At 42.8% G+C, this 18,222-nt stretch overlaps 1 long non-coding RNA gene across 5 annotated transcripts in view; it reads right to left on the bottom strand.

Moving 5' to 3' along the window:
- Nucleotides 1-8,102: 8,102 nt before the first annotated feature.
- LOC103018491 (uncharacterized) overlaps nucleotides 8,103-18,222 on the bottom strand; it is a 48,892-nt gene continuing 38,772 nt past the window's right edge. The window contains exons 2-6 of one of the 5 annotated variants that reach the window (XR_449495.2): nucleotides 14,124-14,308; nucleotides 11,779-11,905; nucleotides 10,880-10,928; nucleotides 10,432-10,595; nucleotides 8,103-8,295 (exon numbers count right to left, since the gene is read on the bottom strand). This is a non-coding gene — a long non-coding RNA (uncharacterized LOC103018491). The remainder of the gene's footprint in view (nucleotides 8,296-10,431; nucleotides 10,596-10,879; nucleotides 10,929-11,778; nucleotides 11,906-14,123; nucleotides 14,309-18,222) is intronic. The other 4 variants (XR_449496.2, XR_449494.2, XR_449493.2 and 1 more) reach the window with 4 other exon arrangements.

Here is an 18,222-nt window from a genome sequence, read left to right as displayed (position 1 = left end):
CATGGATATCTTGGGGGACATTATTCAATCTAATATCACAGTTGCTAATATCAAAAGATAAAAAATCAAGATGCAATCTCGATGCATTAACTGTACAAATCTTGGAGTCAGACATACAACCCTATGTGAGATAAATCTCATTCATCTGATTGCTTTGAGGATTCAATGAGATAATCTGCATGAGGCATGATGACAGCTACACTGAGATCACTCACCAAATGCCTGTGACTATTATTATTGGTCATTATTTGGCATTTTACCACCAGCTGACTTAGAGTTGCCTTCATAGCACTTATCATATTTTATAACTATTAATTTCTTTGGGGTGACTGTGCAGTGTACAATGATTTTTAATTATGTAAATACGACCTTAATTCTCCTACAAACAAAAAATCTATTTGTTTAATCTGTCTCTCTCACGTTGGATCATGAACTCCACATGGGCAAGAGCTGTTTTTTTTGTTTTTGTTTTTTATTAGAATTCATTAGAGCTAGAACCTCTGGTTTTTTGTTTTTGTTTTTTTTTATAGTAATCTTTTATTTATTTATTTATTTATTTTTTTGGCTGTGTTGGGTCTTCGTTTCTGTGCGAGGGCTTTCTCTAGTTGTGGCAAGCGGGGGCCACTCTTCATCGCGGTGCACGGGCCTCTTCACTATCGCGGCCTCTCTTGTTGCGGAGCACAGGCTCCAGACGCACAGGCTCAGCAGTTGTGGCTCACAGGCCCAGTCTCTCCGCAGCATGTGGGACCCTCCCAGACCAGGGCTCGAACCCGTGTCCCCTGCATTAGCAGGCAGACTCTCAACCACTGCGCCACCAGGGAAGCCCCCGAGAGCTGTTTTACACACCATCAAATTCCCAGAATCCAGCCCACTCGTGAATACATACATATTTAACAATCTATAAATGTTTATGGAATTAATGAATTCAGTCTAATTTATAAAATAGTTCTTCTGGTTCCCCATTGCTTTCAAGATAAAATTCAGGTTCTTTACTTAGCAAGACAAACAAGTTTCAGTAAGAGCTAGTCCTATCTTGCTTCAAATCTCACTTCCCACCACTCCCTCCCATCGTGTACCTTACCCTCCAGCAACACCAAACTTGCCCCATCCTCTCAGGCCTCCAGGCCCTTTCTTGGGCCAGTGCAGCAGCTTTCTTTGCCTGGAATGGCCTCTCCCCACCTTCAGCGATGGGAGCACACCCATACATCACCCCCTCCTTGTCACCTGGATAAGTCCTGCTCACCCCTTCTTAGCCCAACACTCCACTCTGGACAGCTCCCTCATGGCCCCCCACATTATGGACAAGGGGGCCTACCAGATCCTCCTTAGCCCCTTGAGCTTCTACCCACCTGGCTTGAAGGGCACTGGATTGCAACTGCCTGTCCATCTGACAGCTCCTTCCCACCCTCACCCCAACAGCCTGTAAGATCTTTAAAAGCAGGGACCAGATCTTACTCACTGTTACATCCCCAGAGACTGGTAGGAAGTACATGGTAGGTACTCAATCAGTGTTAGCTGAACCCCTGCCTCTGTCTCTAGAATGTCAGCTCCTTGGGTACACGGACGATTTTATTTATGTCTTCAGCCTCTGGCGGGAACATCATGGGCAGTCTACCAATGTTTGCCGAGTGGCCAAGTCTCTCCACAAGATGCCCTGCCCACACTAAGTTACAGGCTTGTGTGTCAATTACTTTGTGCTAATCACCACTGCTAGGCTTTGCAAGGATTAAAAATAAAAACAAAACACTGTTCTTCCCTCCAGAGCTCACAGGAAAATATAGTGGGCAAGACCCAACATAATTATCTATTGATGGCCTCTACAAATGCTTTTCAATGGATTCTACTAGTTATACTTCTCACCAAGAAGTATATCTCACAACAAGAAAGGCTCACGAATAATCCTAAAATAGCCACTATTTCTCTCATTCTATCAGTGATGCTCTAGTTCCTACTCTCCGTGTGCCTGCTCTGCACCTGCCCACACCCTTCTATGGATAACACCGGGGCTCCGACAACTCCTTTGACAAACCAACAGACCCACTGTGTGTCTAGCATCATCCCTTCCTCCTCTCTTTTGACCTTACTGACACTTTCCCAAGGAGGCCAGAGGGCTTCCCTTCCCCAATCCACTCTTATCTCACTTGGCAGTCCCCAGATGCCCAGAGCACCAGCCCTATCTTCTGAAGCAGAGCTCTGGCAGCAGAAGAAAGGACAGTTGGGGGCAGGAAAGAGGTGTGCACACAACAGTCTCCAGAGCACCCAGACACACCCACTGAAGCGGCAGATACAGCTTTATTTCCTGTATTATGGAGAAAAAAAAAAATTATCAGTCTCCTATTAGGGAGCACATGGCTGGTTGTGTAACTGCATCCTTTACAACCGTTTACCTAATTAGTTTCTTTCCAACCAGCCTATTTATCAGCAGATATATTTAAAATTACTGTGAATTGGAGGGAACAGGAGATAAAGGAGGGAATTAACATTTGAGAAGAGGCTACTGTGTGCCAGGCAAGGACTGTGCTGGGCATCTTTATATGTGCTAGCTCTTTAATCCTCACCAAAACCAGCATACCAACAAAAAGACAATGTAGTGCTAGATATTTATCATCTGCATCTCCCAGGGCCTCAGAAAGTTTTAGGTATTCACAAAGCTGATAAGCAGTGTTATCATGATTCGAACGCAATTTCCACAAAACCCGTGCTTTTTACACTACACAAAGTTTTCTGTCATGGAGCAGCTGCTATATGGCAGTCACATGGCCAATGATATTCCATGAATCTTCCCCACAACACTATGGGAAGTGGTTTCATACAGTCATTTTATAAGCAAGGAAACAAGGCTTAGAAAGGTTAGGTACCTTGTCCAAGTCCATATTTACAAGGAGATTTCACATGGAAATCTTAAAAACACCCACTACTACTCCCCCACCACCCTGCCACACACACACACACACACACACACACACAAGAGAAAAGAATAGCTCCAGCTATGTTAAGCAGGAAAGGATTACAGGGAATTGGGTGCTTACAAAATTGATGGAAGAGCGGGATCTAGGCTGGGCCCCCAGGAATGGCACCCAGAACAACATCCAAATGGTATCTCAACTGCTGTTGAGGCCCCGACCGCCTTAGCCACAACCCAGGATGGAGAAGCTGCCATTATCAGCGTTGGCGCTGCATCAGCCAGGCCTACACCAGCAACATAGTGTAGCAACAAGGCGGCCCCACCTTCATCCCCATTTAACTTGATTCCAATTTGAGCCTCCAGCAAGCACATCTGAATGACACTCTATAATCATACCCAGAACCTGTAAAGGAGGCTGATAAGGTGGATTTTACCTTTGCAGCCTCTGCAGTTCAGGAAGGCACGCAGAGGAAGGAGGGATAGATGCTGAGCGAGTCATTCTACTATATCTGTCGTCTGCATTCCCACGGGCCCCCAACAGCTACTGCTGAGAAGCCCCCTTCCGAAGAAGCTAAGGATCAAGTTCTCCTACTCACAAGCACTATGTATGTTGCGTAGCTACTGTTTCTAGCTGCTACATAGATCCCACTGTGTGAATCCACCACTTCTTACCTATCCAGTCTGCCAGTGATGGAAACCCAAGCTAGCTTTTGGGCCTCCTTGGGAAATTACATAAGACATATATGCTTGGCCCTGATGGGCTTTTGAGCTTACATCACCTGATTTCATTTTCATCCACTATAGAATAATAGAATATATAACTATATAAGTATGTATGTATATATGTACGTATATGTAGAATATAGAATAACAATAGGTAACTTCCATGGAGCATTTGTCATGAGTCAGATACTCTTCTAAATGTTGTAACGTACTAATTCACTTAATACAGTCCTCATGGATTGTCATGAAGATTAAGTTAAGCAACACAGGTATCTGGCATTTTATACCAGGGACATAGTGGTGCTCAGTAAGTGACAGTTATTATCACCAAGTACTAGGTCAAGGGAAGGACACCAAGGCCTGTCCATTGTCTGACACAGTCTGGAATGCACCCCCAGGCAAGATGACTCAGTTTCCCTCTGTGCGCCCACCCTATGGCCTGTGCCACTTAGATTCTAGCCCCCTAAACACAGGTGGACCTGATCTGTTTCTCCAACTCCCCATGAGACTAGGATACCTTTGAGGCAGGGGGTGGGTCTTATTCTTTTCTATACTCTTTTCAACACCTAGCACAGCGACTGGCACATGTAGGCATTCAATCCATCACTGTTGGATGAAGATATTAATGTGTAGGGGAGTTTATGATAGGCCTAAACCTCATAAGAGAAAATCCTTGGGGTGTAGATTCCATAAGTGTTTCAAGGAGTATGGGCTCATTGGCCTTTGAAGGTCAAAAAAGGATATTTCGTAATATGCCAGGGAATGTTATTCTCCTAGAGGATGAACTATAGGGAGATACCAAAAACCAGGGCTGTTTCCTACATGCCTGGCAGAAGTTTAGTTGGGGTTGGGATAACAGGGGGAGGCAGCACCTTCCACAATACTGAGGCAGGCCTGCTGTTCTCAGAAATGAACATTTCCTAAAAGGCTTCTCAGATCAGTTGCCAGACTAGGTGCTAGGCTTGCAAACTCAGATGCCTACAGAGGGCAGGCAAGGAACTTAAATGAGTGAGGAGTTCACTGAAGAAAAGAAGCAATGGGGACCATGGACATCTTATCAGCGACAGCTGCTGCTTAATCTTAGCCATTGTTGCCGTGTAGGCTGTGGGCCCAGTGTCAACCAGGTTCTTCTGTTTTTCAAAGAACGCCAGATGATATAGATTTTTATGGGTCTAACTTTTAATGTAAATTTGTAAGTTAAGATGGTCCTCAGGCCTCACATGTTCTCTGAGGAAAGTATAAGCTATTACAGTTATCCAGGAAGAAGTGATCAGGTGCTTACCTAAGGCAGTGGCAATGGGGACAGATAGACCTGGCGGAGGTAGGATAACTAGATTTAACGATTAATTGGATGTAGATGATGAAAGATGTTGTAAAAGACTCTGATGTTTCCAGCCTAAATGACTTAGAGGAAGCCAGTGCCACAGGCAGCTTCATGAAATGGCACAAGAATGGCTCTTGAATCGGACAGAACCAGTTCAAACTCAGCCTCATCACTTACTAACTCTATGACCTTGGGCATGCAGCTTAACCTCTCTGAGCTTCAGTTTCTTCATCTATTATATGGGGCTGTCTCCCATATAATTATTTTAGAAAGAAAAGCAAAACTTATTTTTATTTTAGAAATAAAAACAAAATAAACAAATGGGACCTAATCAAACTTACAAGCTTTGGCTTGTAAGGAAAGGAAACCATAAACAAAACGAAAGACGACCTGTGGAATGGGAGAAAATATTTGCAAACAATGCAACTGACTAGGGCTTAGTTTCCAAAATATACAAACAGCTTACACAACTCAACAACAAAAAAAACAAACAACCCAGTTGAAAAATGGGCAGAAGAACTAGACATTTCTCCAAAGAAGACATACAGATAGCCAACGGGCATATGAAAAGATGCTCAATGTTGCTAATTATTAGAGAAATGCAAATCAAAACTAAAATGAAAAAAAAATGAAAAAAAAAAAAAAAAACTAAAATGAGGTACCACCTCACACCAGTCAGAATGGTCATCATTAAGAAGTCTACAGGGACTTCCCTGGTGGTCCAGTGCATTCAATGCAGGGAGTGTGGGTTTAATCCCTGGTTGGGGAGCTAGGATCCCACATGCCTCTTGGCCAAAAAAAACAAAACATAAAAAAAAACCAGAAGCAATATTGTAAAAAATTCAATAAAGACTTAAAAAAAAAATGGTCCACCTCAAAAAAAAATCTTCAAAAAAAAAAGAAGTCTACAAATAACAAATGCTGGAGAGGGGTGGAGAAAAGGGAACCCTCCTACACTGCTGGTGGGAATGTAAGTTGGTACAGCCACTATGGAAAACAGTATGGAGGTTCTTCAGAAAACTAAAAATAGAACTACCATATGATCCAGCAATCCCACTCCTGGGCATACATCTGGACAAAAATATAATTCAAGAAGATACATACACTCCAGTGTTCATAGCAGCACTATTCACAATAGCCAAGACATGGAAACAACCTCAATGTTCATCTTCAGATGAATGGATAAAGAAGATGTGGTACATCTATACAATGGCATACTACTCAGACATAAAAAAAGAACAAAATAATGCCATTTGCAGCCATGTGGATGGAACTAGAAATTATCATACTAAGTGAAGTAAGTCAGACACAGAAAGACAAAACCATATGATATCACTCATATGTACAATCTAAAATATGACACAAATGAACTTTTATTGAAAGAGAAACATACTCACAGACATAGAGAACAGACTTGTGGCTGCCAAGTGGGGGAGGGTGGGAGAGGGATGGAGTGGGAGTTTGGGATTAGCAGATGCAATAAACCACTAGGTCCTACTATACAGCAAAGGGAACTATATTCAATATTCTATGGTAAACCATAATGGAAAAGAATATGAAAAAAAAATTATATATATAACTGAATCACTTTGCTGTACAGCAGAAATTAACACAACATTGTAAATCTACTGTATTTCAATGAAACTAAATAAAAATTGTAAAACTATATGGGGTAATGTTGATATATATGTCATAGAGTTGTTAATAAAGATTAAATAAGATTGTGCATGTAGATTGCTTAGCATAGAACCCAGCACATAATAAGAGCTCAAATGTTTGTCAAATTTATTAGCAACATCTCTTCATTCTACGTACAGTAAAATGAAGTGTTGGGGTTTTTTTGCTTTGTTTTGTTTTTCTTGGTAGTCTGTACTCTTCCCCATCCCCTGATCCAGGAGTATCATGTGACCCAGGCCTGACCAATGAGAACATTACATTCTTCTGGTGATAGTGATTAGTTCAGGGACCAGATCAGATAGTCTGAGAATGGAATCAACATAGTAAGCAGAGTTAAGGGATGAAAGAGAAACCGAGTGCTTCTGGAACATTTGGTTGTCTTCATCATGCCACACCTGAAATCAACTCTATGTCTGGACTTTTCAATTAATATTCCTTTAGATTATGTCATTTGGATTGGATTTTCTAACATGTATCACTAAAAGAATCCTGAGTTTTATCACTACAACTACTGTTATTATGACTTTTTAACTTAGATTCCTAATGATTGGCATATCCTTCATAGAATTTAAAGCTGACAGCACTTGGGAAAGCCATCTCCAGCCATGGTCCCCTGGGGATGAGGCCCTGTTCTTGAACACCTCTTAGATGAGAGTGAGAACATGACATGTATCTGAGGTACCCTTAGAAGCTATCCCAAGGTGGGAACCTACCCCCTCACAGCTCAGCAGCACCTACTGAGCTTGAAGTTCAGAAACCCAGTTTGAGGGTGAGGCAACAGGCATGGGGTCACTTCTTTGTAACTTCTGAGGTTCTTGTCTGGTTTCCAGAGGAGACTCTCAGGTTGGACATTAGCTTGGGAAGCAGAAGTCAGGTGAGATGTACAGACTAAAGAGAACCCTGGATGTTTGGAGAGAAAACCCTTCATCTTGATCCTCCAGGGATATGGTACCTAGGCCTTACCAGCCTGCTGTCATATCCCATGGGGTCATGAGAGAGGGTGTTACATGTGCAGGGCTCTGGCTGGCATTTGGGAGATACGGGTTTTAGCCCTGTCTCCAAAACACACTAGATGTCTAATCTAGGGACATGCTACTTGCCTCTCTGATCCTTATTTTCCTCATCAAGAAAGCTGGAGAATTTAATAAAATGATATATCTATAGCACTTAGCAGTGTCTGAAACATAGTATGTATATTCTTAGCAAATACTTTTTTTTCCTCTCTGAGTCTCAAGTTACTCATCTGTAGAGTAAGGGCAATGAGACTATAAACTCTGGTTACTGGATAATCCATGAGGTTCCTTCCAGCTTGAAAATATTTCAAAACACTCTGGATTTCTTTAGCTTATTTAAACTGAAAAAAAACCATACTGCAAGCTTATCATGATACTATAGAAACATAACCCTTCATCCAAAACTCTTGGTGCCAAAAGCAATTCATAATTATTTAGGATTCTTTATTGAATTCCTCAGTACATAAAAGACTAAAGCAGACATTAGACTGCTCCAAAGATTGTATATAACAGAAAACACCCAGGGAGGTATGGGTACCGCTCCTATGGTGGTTTTGAAATACGTCCGCAAGTTCTGTGATATTCTCTTCTTCAAGAGGTGAAGACTAAATCTCTTCTTCTGTGGGGGGGGGGGGCGGCTGAACTTGGTGATTCTAAGAAACAGGACCAAACAGAAGGGACAGTGTGACACTTTGGAGCCCAGCTCGTAAAACGCATTGTGCTCCCTCCCGACAAGAGCCGTATGAATGAGCCGCCTTGCAGGAGAGCCCTTCAGTCCGGTCAAGTCTGCAGGTGACTGCGGCCCCAGCAACACCTTGAGCGCGGCCACCCAGGTGAGTCGCTTTGGAATTCCTGACCCACAGAAACTGTGGGATAATAAATATTTGTTGCTTTAAGCCATTAAGTTTGGGGGTAATTTGTTACGTAACTGCTAATAACTAATACAACCCCATAATCAAGCACATTGATAATTTTGCAAGGCGACGTATAAATATTCATAGCAAGTGGTTTAAATAACATCTGCATAGCACAGGGAGATCAGCTCGGTGCTTTGTGACCACCTAGAGGGGTGGGATGGGGAGGGTGGGAGGGAGGGAGATGCAAGAGGGAAGAGATATGGGAACATATTGTATGTGTATAACTGATTCACTTTGTTATAAAGCAGAAGCTAACACACCATTGTAAGGCAATTATACTTCAATAAAGATGTTTTAAAAATAAATTAAATAAATAAATAAATAAATAAATAAATAAATAACATCTTCAAATAAACTTACTTCGATTCAGTCAAGTTTGACTGCAAAGTGAGTTGCCCCAAACTTGACTTCTGGTTTTCAGCCCACTTTTATTTTATTTTATTTTGTAATGGTAGATGAGAAATTGTGAACAGGGATTACATAATGCAAAACACTTGAGGCGGGGGGGGGGGTGTGGGGGGGGGGACACATTTTTCAGTCCCAGTGTGCCTGTTAGACAATGACCATGTCAGAAAAATGCCCTGAGTTAATTCTCTTATAAACAAACATTATCAGCCACAAACTGCCTTCCCCACTAAACTGTGTTACTCGAATGTATGGACTTTCTCATCTTCACAGACTTTGCAGCCTCAGGGATTTTTAGAGATCATCTAGGCCATAGTTTTCCAAAGTACGATAAAGAGGTCACCCTCATCAGAATTGGGAAGGTTGGGAGAGGTACTTTTAATGCAGATTCTGAGGCCTTAGCCAGGCCTGCTGAGTCAGAATCTCAGACCTAGGAATCATATTAGCTTCACGGTGTTGGGTAAGTTAGCTAACCTCTTTAAACCTGAGTTTCTGCATCTATAAAACGGGGATAATAATACATGCTTCTTAAGATTATTAGGAGGATCAAAGGAAATGGTATAGTAAAGTGTCCAACACAGTGCCTGGTATAAAAATGATTTCTGAATTGAGGTATATAATTAAGGCTATACCTTGATTCCAGGAAGCCCAGGACCAGGGGAATGCATAATATCACCTCCTCTGCCGTACAAGGCGTCAGTGGGGTATAAGAGCTTAAGTATGATAATAGTATTAATAACAGCAACACTATTGTTGAATGTTTAAGTGCCAGGTACTGATCTAAACACTTAGCTAACATTAACTTATTAAATTCTCATAATGATCCTGTGAGGCAGATGCTGCCTTTTGACCCATTTTACAGATGAGGATACTGAGACACAAAGCAGTTAAGTAACAGACTAAAGTTATAGCTTCCAGGTGGCAGAGCCAGGATTTGAACTCAGAGAACCTAAATAGTTTGTAAGAGTAAGATTCAACCAGGTTTGCTCTCCCTAAAATAGAAGAGAAGGGACCCCAAGTCCCAAAGCATCTTCCTTTCTTGATGAATGCCTGCTACTCTGCCTCAGAGCTATAGCTGAAGCTGAGATCCCAAGTGAATTGTGGATCCTGGCAAAGCTGGCTCTCATGCTCTTACCAGGAGCATGTTTGGATGAAACAAAGGGAAGCACTGGGCCTAGGGCAGACGGACACTTTCTGGAGAAAGCAGTCCAGGCAGGAAGGCTGGAGGGCCCCCAAGAGTAGCTTAGCTTCTTTTAGCCTGAGCCAACTTCAGCTTTAGAGCCGTCACACAATCCATTTCCTCTGCCCAGAATTCTCCCTGGGCTTCTTTATCCTTCAAGTCCTATCCTTTACATCCTCAGAGAGGCCTTTATCTGATAATTCCATTTGAAATAGATGTCCCGTCCCATCCCTTATTCTCGATTATTCTCTGTAATAGCCCACTCTTTAGTTCCTACCAGCACTTACCATAAATTTTAATGATTTTTAGAAACCTTTCATCTGTTTTCTGATCTTCCTCACTGCTTCAGGAGAGCAGGAACCATGTCTGTCTCATTCACCACTGTAAACTTCGGGACCTGATTGTAAACAAGGTGTGGCACATAATTGATTCCATCAGGACTTGTCAAATGCTGGTGAATATGATGAAAAACATGAGTGGATATACTGGCCTTTCCCTCTCCTGCCCACATTGACACCCATTCCTCACCACTTCACCCTACATCTTTCCCTTTGAAGGGAATCGCTGAGCTTGGATAGGGGACAGACCTGCTTTCTGCACCTGTCACTGTTCTCAGCAGAGGATTTCTCCCACTCCCCAGCCCCAGTCTTTATCACAAAGCACCCACATCTTCTGGGAGGAAGGCTGAACCAAGCACGGAAGCGTGACCTGAACAGAGTGGTTCAAAAAACCTACTTAAATATTTTGAAAAGTAACCAGCTTTGGAGCTCCAAAGTCTTCAGTCCTAGAAAGAAAAATAGAATGGATTCAGTGATTTCTACTACAGGGGGCAAGGGTTTTCTTTAAGCTAGAACCAGCATCATTAGCCACTGGACACAATCCACTGAGTGATATCCAAAGTTTGAACCAATTAAGCCACAGCTTCAGATCATGGCTGGAGATAAATGATGGCAGAGAGAAGGCACCAAGGCCCCATCTCACACCCCAACTGTAGACAATGGATAGTCCTATTGACTTTGGCAAGAAAAAACACTGAAATACATTTGGGGCAGGGCAGTAACTTTTCTGTTGAATGTGTTCTTTCCCTGCAGAGCCCTAAGAAAGTAAAACTGATAACTCAAATGACTTCAAAGTGGCAAATGGTACAATTCACTGAGAAAACCAGGGTTGCACAATCATTAAAACAGCAGAATCTCCCAGAAGGCAATTCCTAGAAATAAAATGCCAACCACAGTACAATTTGTCAGAAAGTCTTTGGAGCAGGAATTTCCAGCTTGACAGAAACCATCCACATAGTATACTGAGACAAAAGAATAGCATTATCCCAATTCCGTACAATTGCATTGTTACTGAGACTTGGAATTTAACTATTCAACTAAATAATTGTTCTGAAGTTCATTTGACATTTTTAGCTCTGTGACCCTGGGCGTGTTACTTGACTTCTCTGGGTCTCTATATCCTATAAAATGGAAATAATTGTAGTACATATTTGCCTCATGCAGTATAAAGACTAAATAAATTATAATATACGTTAAGTGCTTAGTACAGTGTCTGACACATAGTAAATGCTATGAAAGTGTTGAAAACCAATTATTTTTTGCATATGTTTATATGGTTATTGCAAATATGCTCACAGTGAAGCTTCACACATCTCCATCACATTGAATCCTACTACCAGTTTGTTCTTCCACTTCCATCCTAGAGCAACCTGAGGGCAAGGACTCAGTCTCTTTCTCCATGTATCCTGGTGCCATCAATGATCTGGCAAATAATAAGCATTCAGTAAGTATTTCTGATGAATAAATAAAGGCATACTACTCTGAGGTTATAAAATGAATATCACACAGTCCTTGCCCCTGAGAGCTCATATCCACTGGGGGAGAAAGACACTAAACAAAACTCCATCATGTGATTGATTAGAATTCTTAAAGAGAATAGAATTTTAATCTCTTAAAGAGATTAGAATTCTTAAAGAAAACAGTGCTGTTAGAATTTGCTTGGGTTGGGGTAACGAGGGAAGAAGGTGATGTATAAACCAACCTCAAAGGAGGAGAGGACTTTTGCCAAGTAAAGGTTGAGTGAAGGAGGTGGCATCTCAACTGAGTTTGAAGGATGAGTAGGAGTTGGCCAGATGAAGAAGGAAAAGAGGACTCTGTGGGCAGATGAAGAAGCATGCATGTGCTTCAGGCTCTTGTGTGGGGAGAGTGTGTGGATCTGTATATGTGTGAGAGAGACATTTCGCTATCGACTGTAAATTCCTGTAGAACAGGGGTCAGCAAGCTTTCTCTATAAGGGGTTAAATAGAAACTATTTTCAGCTTTGTGAACCATCCAGTCTGTCGCAACTACTCAGCTCTGTCACTGTAGCAAGAAATCAGCCGTAGATAATATGTAAACAAATGACGTGGGCAGATTCAGCCCCGAGAGGGCTGGATTTGGCCCATGGGCCCTAGTTTGCCAACTCCGACTACAGAACAAGGAAACTGCCCTCTGGCTTCCCAAGGATACAGTGCATGAAGGTGCCCAACCCACAGGGCTTATGCTAGGGAGCCCTTCACATGATCGGACTTGCTCTTTGCATGGGTTATCAATTGCTGTGCTACAAATTATCTCAAAACTTAGTGGCTGAAATTATCAATATCTATGACAGTTTCTGTAGGTCAGGAAGAAATTTGGGTAGTTCTGGCTCAGAATCTTTTCTGAGGTTGCAGTCAAGATATCAACCAGGGCTGCAGTTACCTGAGAGCTCTACTGGGGCTGGAGAATCTACTTTCAATAAAAGTAGCTGACAAGTGTGTGCTAGCTTTGGCAGGTGGCCTCAGTTCTTCCCCACATGGGCCCTTCCACATGGCTGCTTGAGTGTCCTCCACAACATGGTGGCTGACTTCCCCCAGAGCACACAATCCAAGGCACCAAGGTGGAAGTCATGACCTAGCCTAGGAAGTCACACACTGTCACTTTTGCCATATGTTATTTGTCATAAAGACAAACATGGATTCAACATGGGAACATACACTATGCAAGACATGAACACTAGGAGGTAAGGAATACTGAAGGTAACGTTGAGGCTGGCTACCACACCCTTTCTCCATAACCCACAGTGACATATGCTTCACTCTTCTCTCCCCTCTTTCAGTCAAATGCTATCACAGAAACGTCAGAGAATTTGAATGTCCCAAACCCTTCATATTACCCATAAAAGACAATAAGAAGACCTCTTGGATAATGTGGAGATGTTAAAAAATTAAATAAATCCTGGACTTCTCTGGTGGCACAGTGGTTAAGAATCTGCCACCAATGCAGGGGAGACGGGTTTGATCCCTGGTCTGGGAAGATTCCACATGCCGCGGAGCAACTAAGCCCGTGAGTGTGACACAACTACTGAGCCTGCGCTCTAGAGCCCGCGAGCCACAACTACTGAGTCCACGTGCTGCAGCTACTGAAGTCCGCGTACCTAAAGCCCGTGCTCTGCAACAAGAGAAGCCACCACAATGAGAAGCCCGTGCACTGGAACGAAGAGTAGCCCCCGCTCACCGCAACTAGAGAAAGCCCACACGCAGCAACAAAGACCCAATGCAGCAAAAAAAAATAAAAATAAATAAGTAAAATAAATAAATCCTTGCTACATTTACCTAGAGCATGAGAGAGACTAGGGTACAAACACAGGAAGCTCATCTCTGTAATTCTCTCTGAAGGAAATGGCTTATTGGATAAACCATTAGTTGCTCCTCATCAATAAATCTCCATGCCAGTTTCCTCACTCGCCTAAAGGTGAGCTGTACGACATAGCCAGATACTTTACTCTTCACCTTCCATAAATGAAGTAGAATCCAGAAACTGCTAAAAATTTTACCTAGAAACACAGCTTACTGTTCCCCAAACCCAGTGGGGCTACTTGGGGAAACAGGCTGAACAACTCCATTTCTATCAAACTATTCGGGACTTAGGGTTCTAACACTTTAGAATTGACAAGACCTTACCATTTTTTTCCAGCCTCCAACTTGGTCCAGCACGCCTTTCCCCTGCACTCCTGACCAACAGACTTTCTGCTTCTGTTCACAGGTATCACAGGTCCTTTTTGGCTAGGCAGGGCCTGGGGAGAAGCTAGGTGGCCTCTCTGCAGAGTATCTCTTCAACTGGTGCACGGAGGCTCTGTGCTTTGTGACTGGGGGAAAAGAGAGTTTTATTTATTTTGCTTGTCCAGGTGACAGAGAACGTTGAGAGATAAGTAAAGGTGACAGGGAGGGACAGGATATTGTATTAATTTGACCCAAATCTAACTGTTGGACTTCTCTGAAACCCTATAACCAAGAAGATGAGGGCCAGAAGCTGAGAGAGACATCTTGTTGTTGAGAGATAGAAGACTCTGGCCAAAAGTAGTGTTTCTTGGGGACTCATATGACAAACTGTGGCACAGAAGTGGGACCATTCTCCACAGCTCTCAGGACCCAGTGACACACAGGATGCTGAGCCCGAGGGACCAGGGTGCATTGTGAGGAAGCAGACACTGGCACAGACATTGGTGTTCTAACAATTAGTATAGTTGGCAGAGGCAGGAGCAAGTCTGCCTAAGTAGTGTCAAGAGCTAAGATGTCACCAAGAGGGAAGCCACAGTGTATGACAGGTGCTCGTACCATATGCACTAGGTTGTAGGCGGAGGTAGGTACTCCATGGGGACTCCTGGAAATGACCCAGGCACCTCTGGATGAGGGGGAGAAACTCCTATAATTCGACATGCAGGGGCCTATAGTCATATCTTGGGGTATTCATATAAATGTGCCCTCACTATAGTAGTTAAGATCATGGATTTTGGAGCCAGACTACCTGGGTTTGAGTCACAGTGTGGCCCTGGGCAAGTTACTGAACCTCTCTGAGCCTATTTTTCCTCATCTGTAAATTGGAGATAATAATATACTACTTCGGAAGGTTGTTGTGACTATTCCAGGAATTACATATGTAAAGTACTTAGAACAGTGCCACCATAATAACCACCACATAATGGTTGAAAAATTTTTTTTGTTCTCACAAGTTGGTGATGCCAGGAACAAACTTGTTAAATAGACTTCCTGGGATGAAACTTATCTCCTCCACTATAAAGACTGTTGCTTGTTGGAAAATTCTAGTTATTAAAATTCTTTCTGTTAAGGCAACTTTCCTCCTTGCAACTTCTCCACTTTGGTTTCAGTTTTTCTCTGAGCTATTCCAGAATAAACCTGTCTCGTGGTAACAGCTCACTGAGACACCTCTCAGGATCTCCCTGAGTTTTCTCTTCGACATGCTGAGCAGCCCCAGATCTTTCAACCATTTCCCAGAAACCTGGCCCCCAGGTCCCTCTCCATCCCAGAGGCATGCCTCTGAATGCACTGCAGATCACCAGCATTGGGGAGGGCTGTGGACTCCAAGCAGACAGCCTGGGGACTGTCTCTAGGAGACCCCCCCTCACATGAACACATGTTCCTCATAGGAAAAAATGTCAGATGAACCCAACCGTTTCAAATTAATTTTGTTTGGGAGAGCAAAGGAAAGGGAATTTCCAAACAGGGCCAAGGTCTTCGTCAAAGCTGTTCCTCTAAGATAGAGATGGACAACTGGCTGCCTGGAGAGGGGCCAGCTGGGAAGTGTAACCCCGTCCAGGGACGTGGGCCAGCGCTGGCTCCTCCTCTCGGGAGGTGAGAAGGAAAAGCTGGTTTCCTCAGTAGAGATAAGCACGGAGTGTGTGCTCCAGGAATAAATAAAACTTCTTGTGCCTGGCACGGCCCGTAACTCCTGCCCCCAGCTGAGACGTATGCCTCTCTCACCCCACTTTCACTGTCCGAAGCCCTGGAGAGCAGTTGTCTGCCCCCCACTCCAGGGCAGGAGGCTGCCAGCACATTTCCAGGTTGCACTGGCTCATGACTTTTCTAAATGATTTTCTTTTATGGGCCTGAGGGGTAGAAGAACAGGAGGTAGGAGGGAACATGGAAAACATCATTTTGGTCTCAATCAGACTATTTTCTGAAGAATGACAGTTGAAACTGTCTTCAGTTGCTTTGTGTTTGGCAATATTTCATAAGGATTATGCCCAAGGACAGTTTTGGAAATAAGGCCTTCTCATTTCTTTTTTAAAAAAGTTCCCCCTATTATAAAAGTAAGGCCTGCTCATCAAAGGGGGAAAAAAGCTATCAACCACAGTTCAACAATCCAAAGGCAACCTTCATTAACACTTCAGTGCATCTCTTGCCATAATTTGTCAGAACGTATTATCTCTTTTCCAAATAATTATAATCGTAGTTTACAAAACACGATCTCAAATCATTCACACATTTTATGAACATTTCTTCTATTATTATATACTTTACACAAATGTGTTTTTTAAGTTTTATTAAGATGTAATTCATATACCATATGAATTTAAATTTGCGCATTTAAAGTATATAGTTCAGTGGTATTTAGCATACACAGAATTGTGCAACCATCACCATAATCAATTTGTGAACATTTTTATTACCCCAAGAAGAAACCTTGTTCCATTAGCAGTCATTCCCCATCCCCAGCCCTACCCCAACCCCAGCCTTAGGCATCCACTCTTTCTGTCTCTATAGATTTGCCAATTCTAGATGTTTCATGTAAGTGGAATTATACAATATATAGTCTGTTGTGACTGTCTTCTCTCACTTAGCATAATTTTTTAAAGGCTCATCCATGTTATAGCATGTATCAATACTTCATTCCTTTTTATTGCCAAATAATATTCTATTATATGCATATGCTACATTTTATCAGTTTGTCACTTGATGGACATTTGTGTTGTCTCCACTTTTTAACTATTATGAGTAATGCTGCTGTGAACATTTGTGTACAAGTATATGGTTTTTTTTTGGTTTGTTTTTTTGTTTTTTTGTTTTTTTAAATTTTATTTATTTATTTATTTATTTATTTATTTATTTTATTTATGGCTGTGTTGGGTCTTCGTTTCTGTGTGAGGGCTTTCTCTAGTTGTGGCAAGTGGGGGCCACTCCTCATTGCGGTGCGCAGGCCTCTCACTGTCGTGGGCTCTCTTGTTGTGGAGCACAGGCTCCAGACGCGCAGGCTCAGTAATTGTGCCTCACGGGCCTAGCTGCTCTGCGGCATGTGGGATCTTCCCAGACCAGGGCTCGAACCCGTGTCCCCTGCATTGGCAGGCAGACTCTCAACCACTGCGCCACCAGGGAAGCCCCCAAGTATATGTTTTTGTTTTGTTTTTTTTAATTTTATTTATTTATTTATGGCTGTGTTGGGTCTTCGTTTCTGTGCGAGGGCTTTCTCTAGTTGTGGCAAGTGGGGGCCACTCTTCATCGCGGTGCGCGGGCCTCTCACTCTCGCGGCCTCTGTTATTGCGGAGCACAGGCTCCAGACGCGCTGGCTCAGCAGTTGTGGCTCACAGGCCTAGTCGCTCCTCGGCATGTGGGATCTTCCCAGACCAGGGCTCGAACCCGCGTCCCTTCCATTGGCAGGCAGACTCTCAACCACTGCGCCACCAGGGAAGCCCCCCCAAGTATATGTTTTTATTTCTCTTGGGTATATACCTAGGAGTGGAATTGCTGGGTCATATGGTAACTCTATGTTTAACCTTTTGTGGAACTGACAATAGTGTTTGCCAAATTGGCTGCATCATTTTACATTCCCAGCAGCAGTGTATGAGGGTTCTAATTTCTCCACATCCTTGTCAGCACTTGATACTATTTGTCTTTCTTAGTGTAACCATCCTAGTGGGTATAAAATGGTATCTCATTATGGTTTTGATTTGCATTTCCCCAATGGCGAGTGATGTTACAATGGAATACTACTCAGCCATAAAAAACCCAAAATAATACCATTTGCAGCAACATGGATGCAACTAGAGATTATCATACTAAATGAAGTAAGTCAGAGAGAGAAAGACAAATACCATATGATATCACTTAAATGTGGAATCTAAAATATGGCACAAATGAACCTATCTACAAAACAGAAACAGACTCACAGACATAGAGAAAGACTGGTGGTTGCCAAGGGGGAGACGGGTGGGAGAGGGAAGAACTGGGAGTTTGGGATTAGCAGATGTAAACTACTATATATAGG

The sequence above is a fragment of the Balaenoptera acutorostrata genome, chromosome 1 (genome assembly GCF_949987535.1).
Source record: "Balaenoptera acutorostrata chromosome 1, mBalAcu1.1, whole genome shotgun sequence".
Taxonomy (NCBI): domain Eukaryota; kingdom Metazoa; phylum Chordata; class Mammalia; order Artiodactyla; family Balaenopteridae; genus Balaenoptera; species Balaenoptera acutorostrata.
This window is presented reverse-complemented; position numbering and strand designations above follow the sequence as displayed.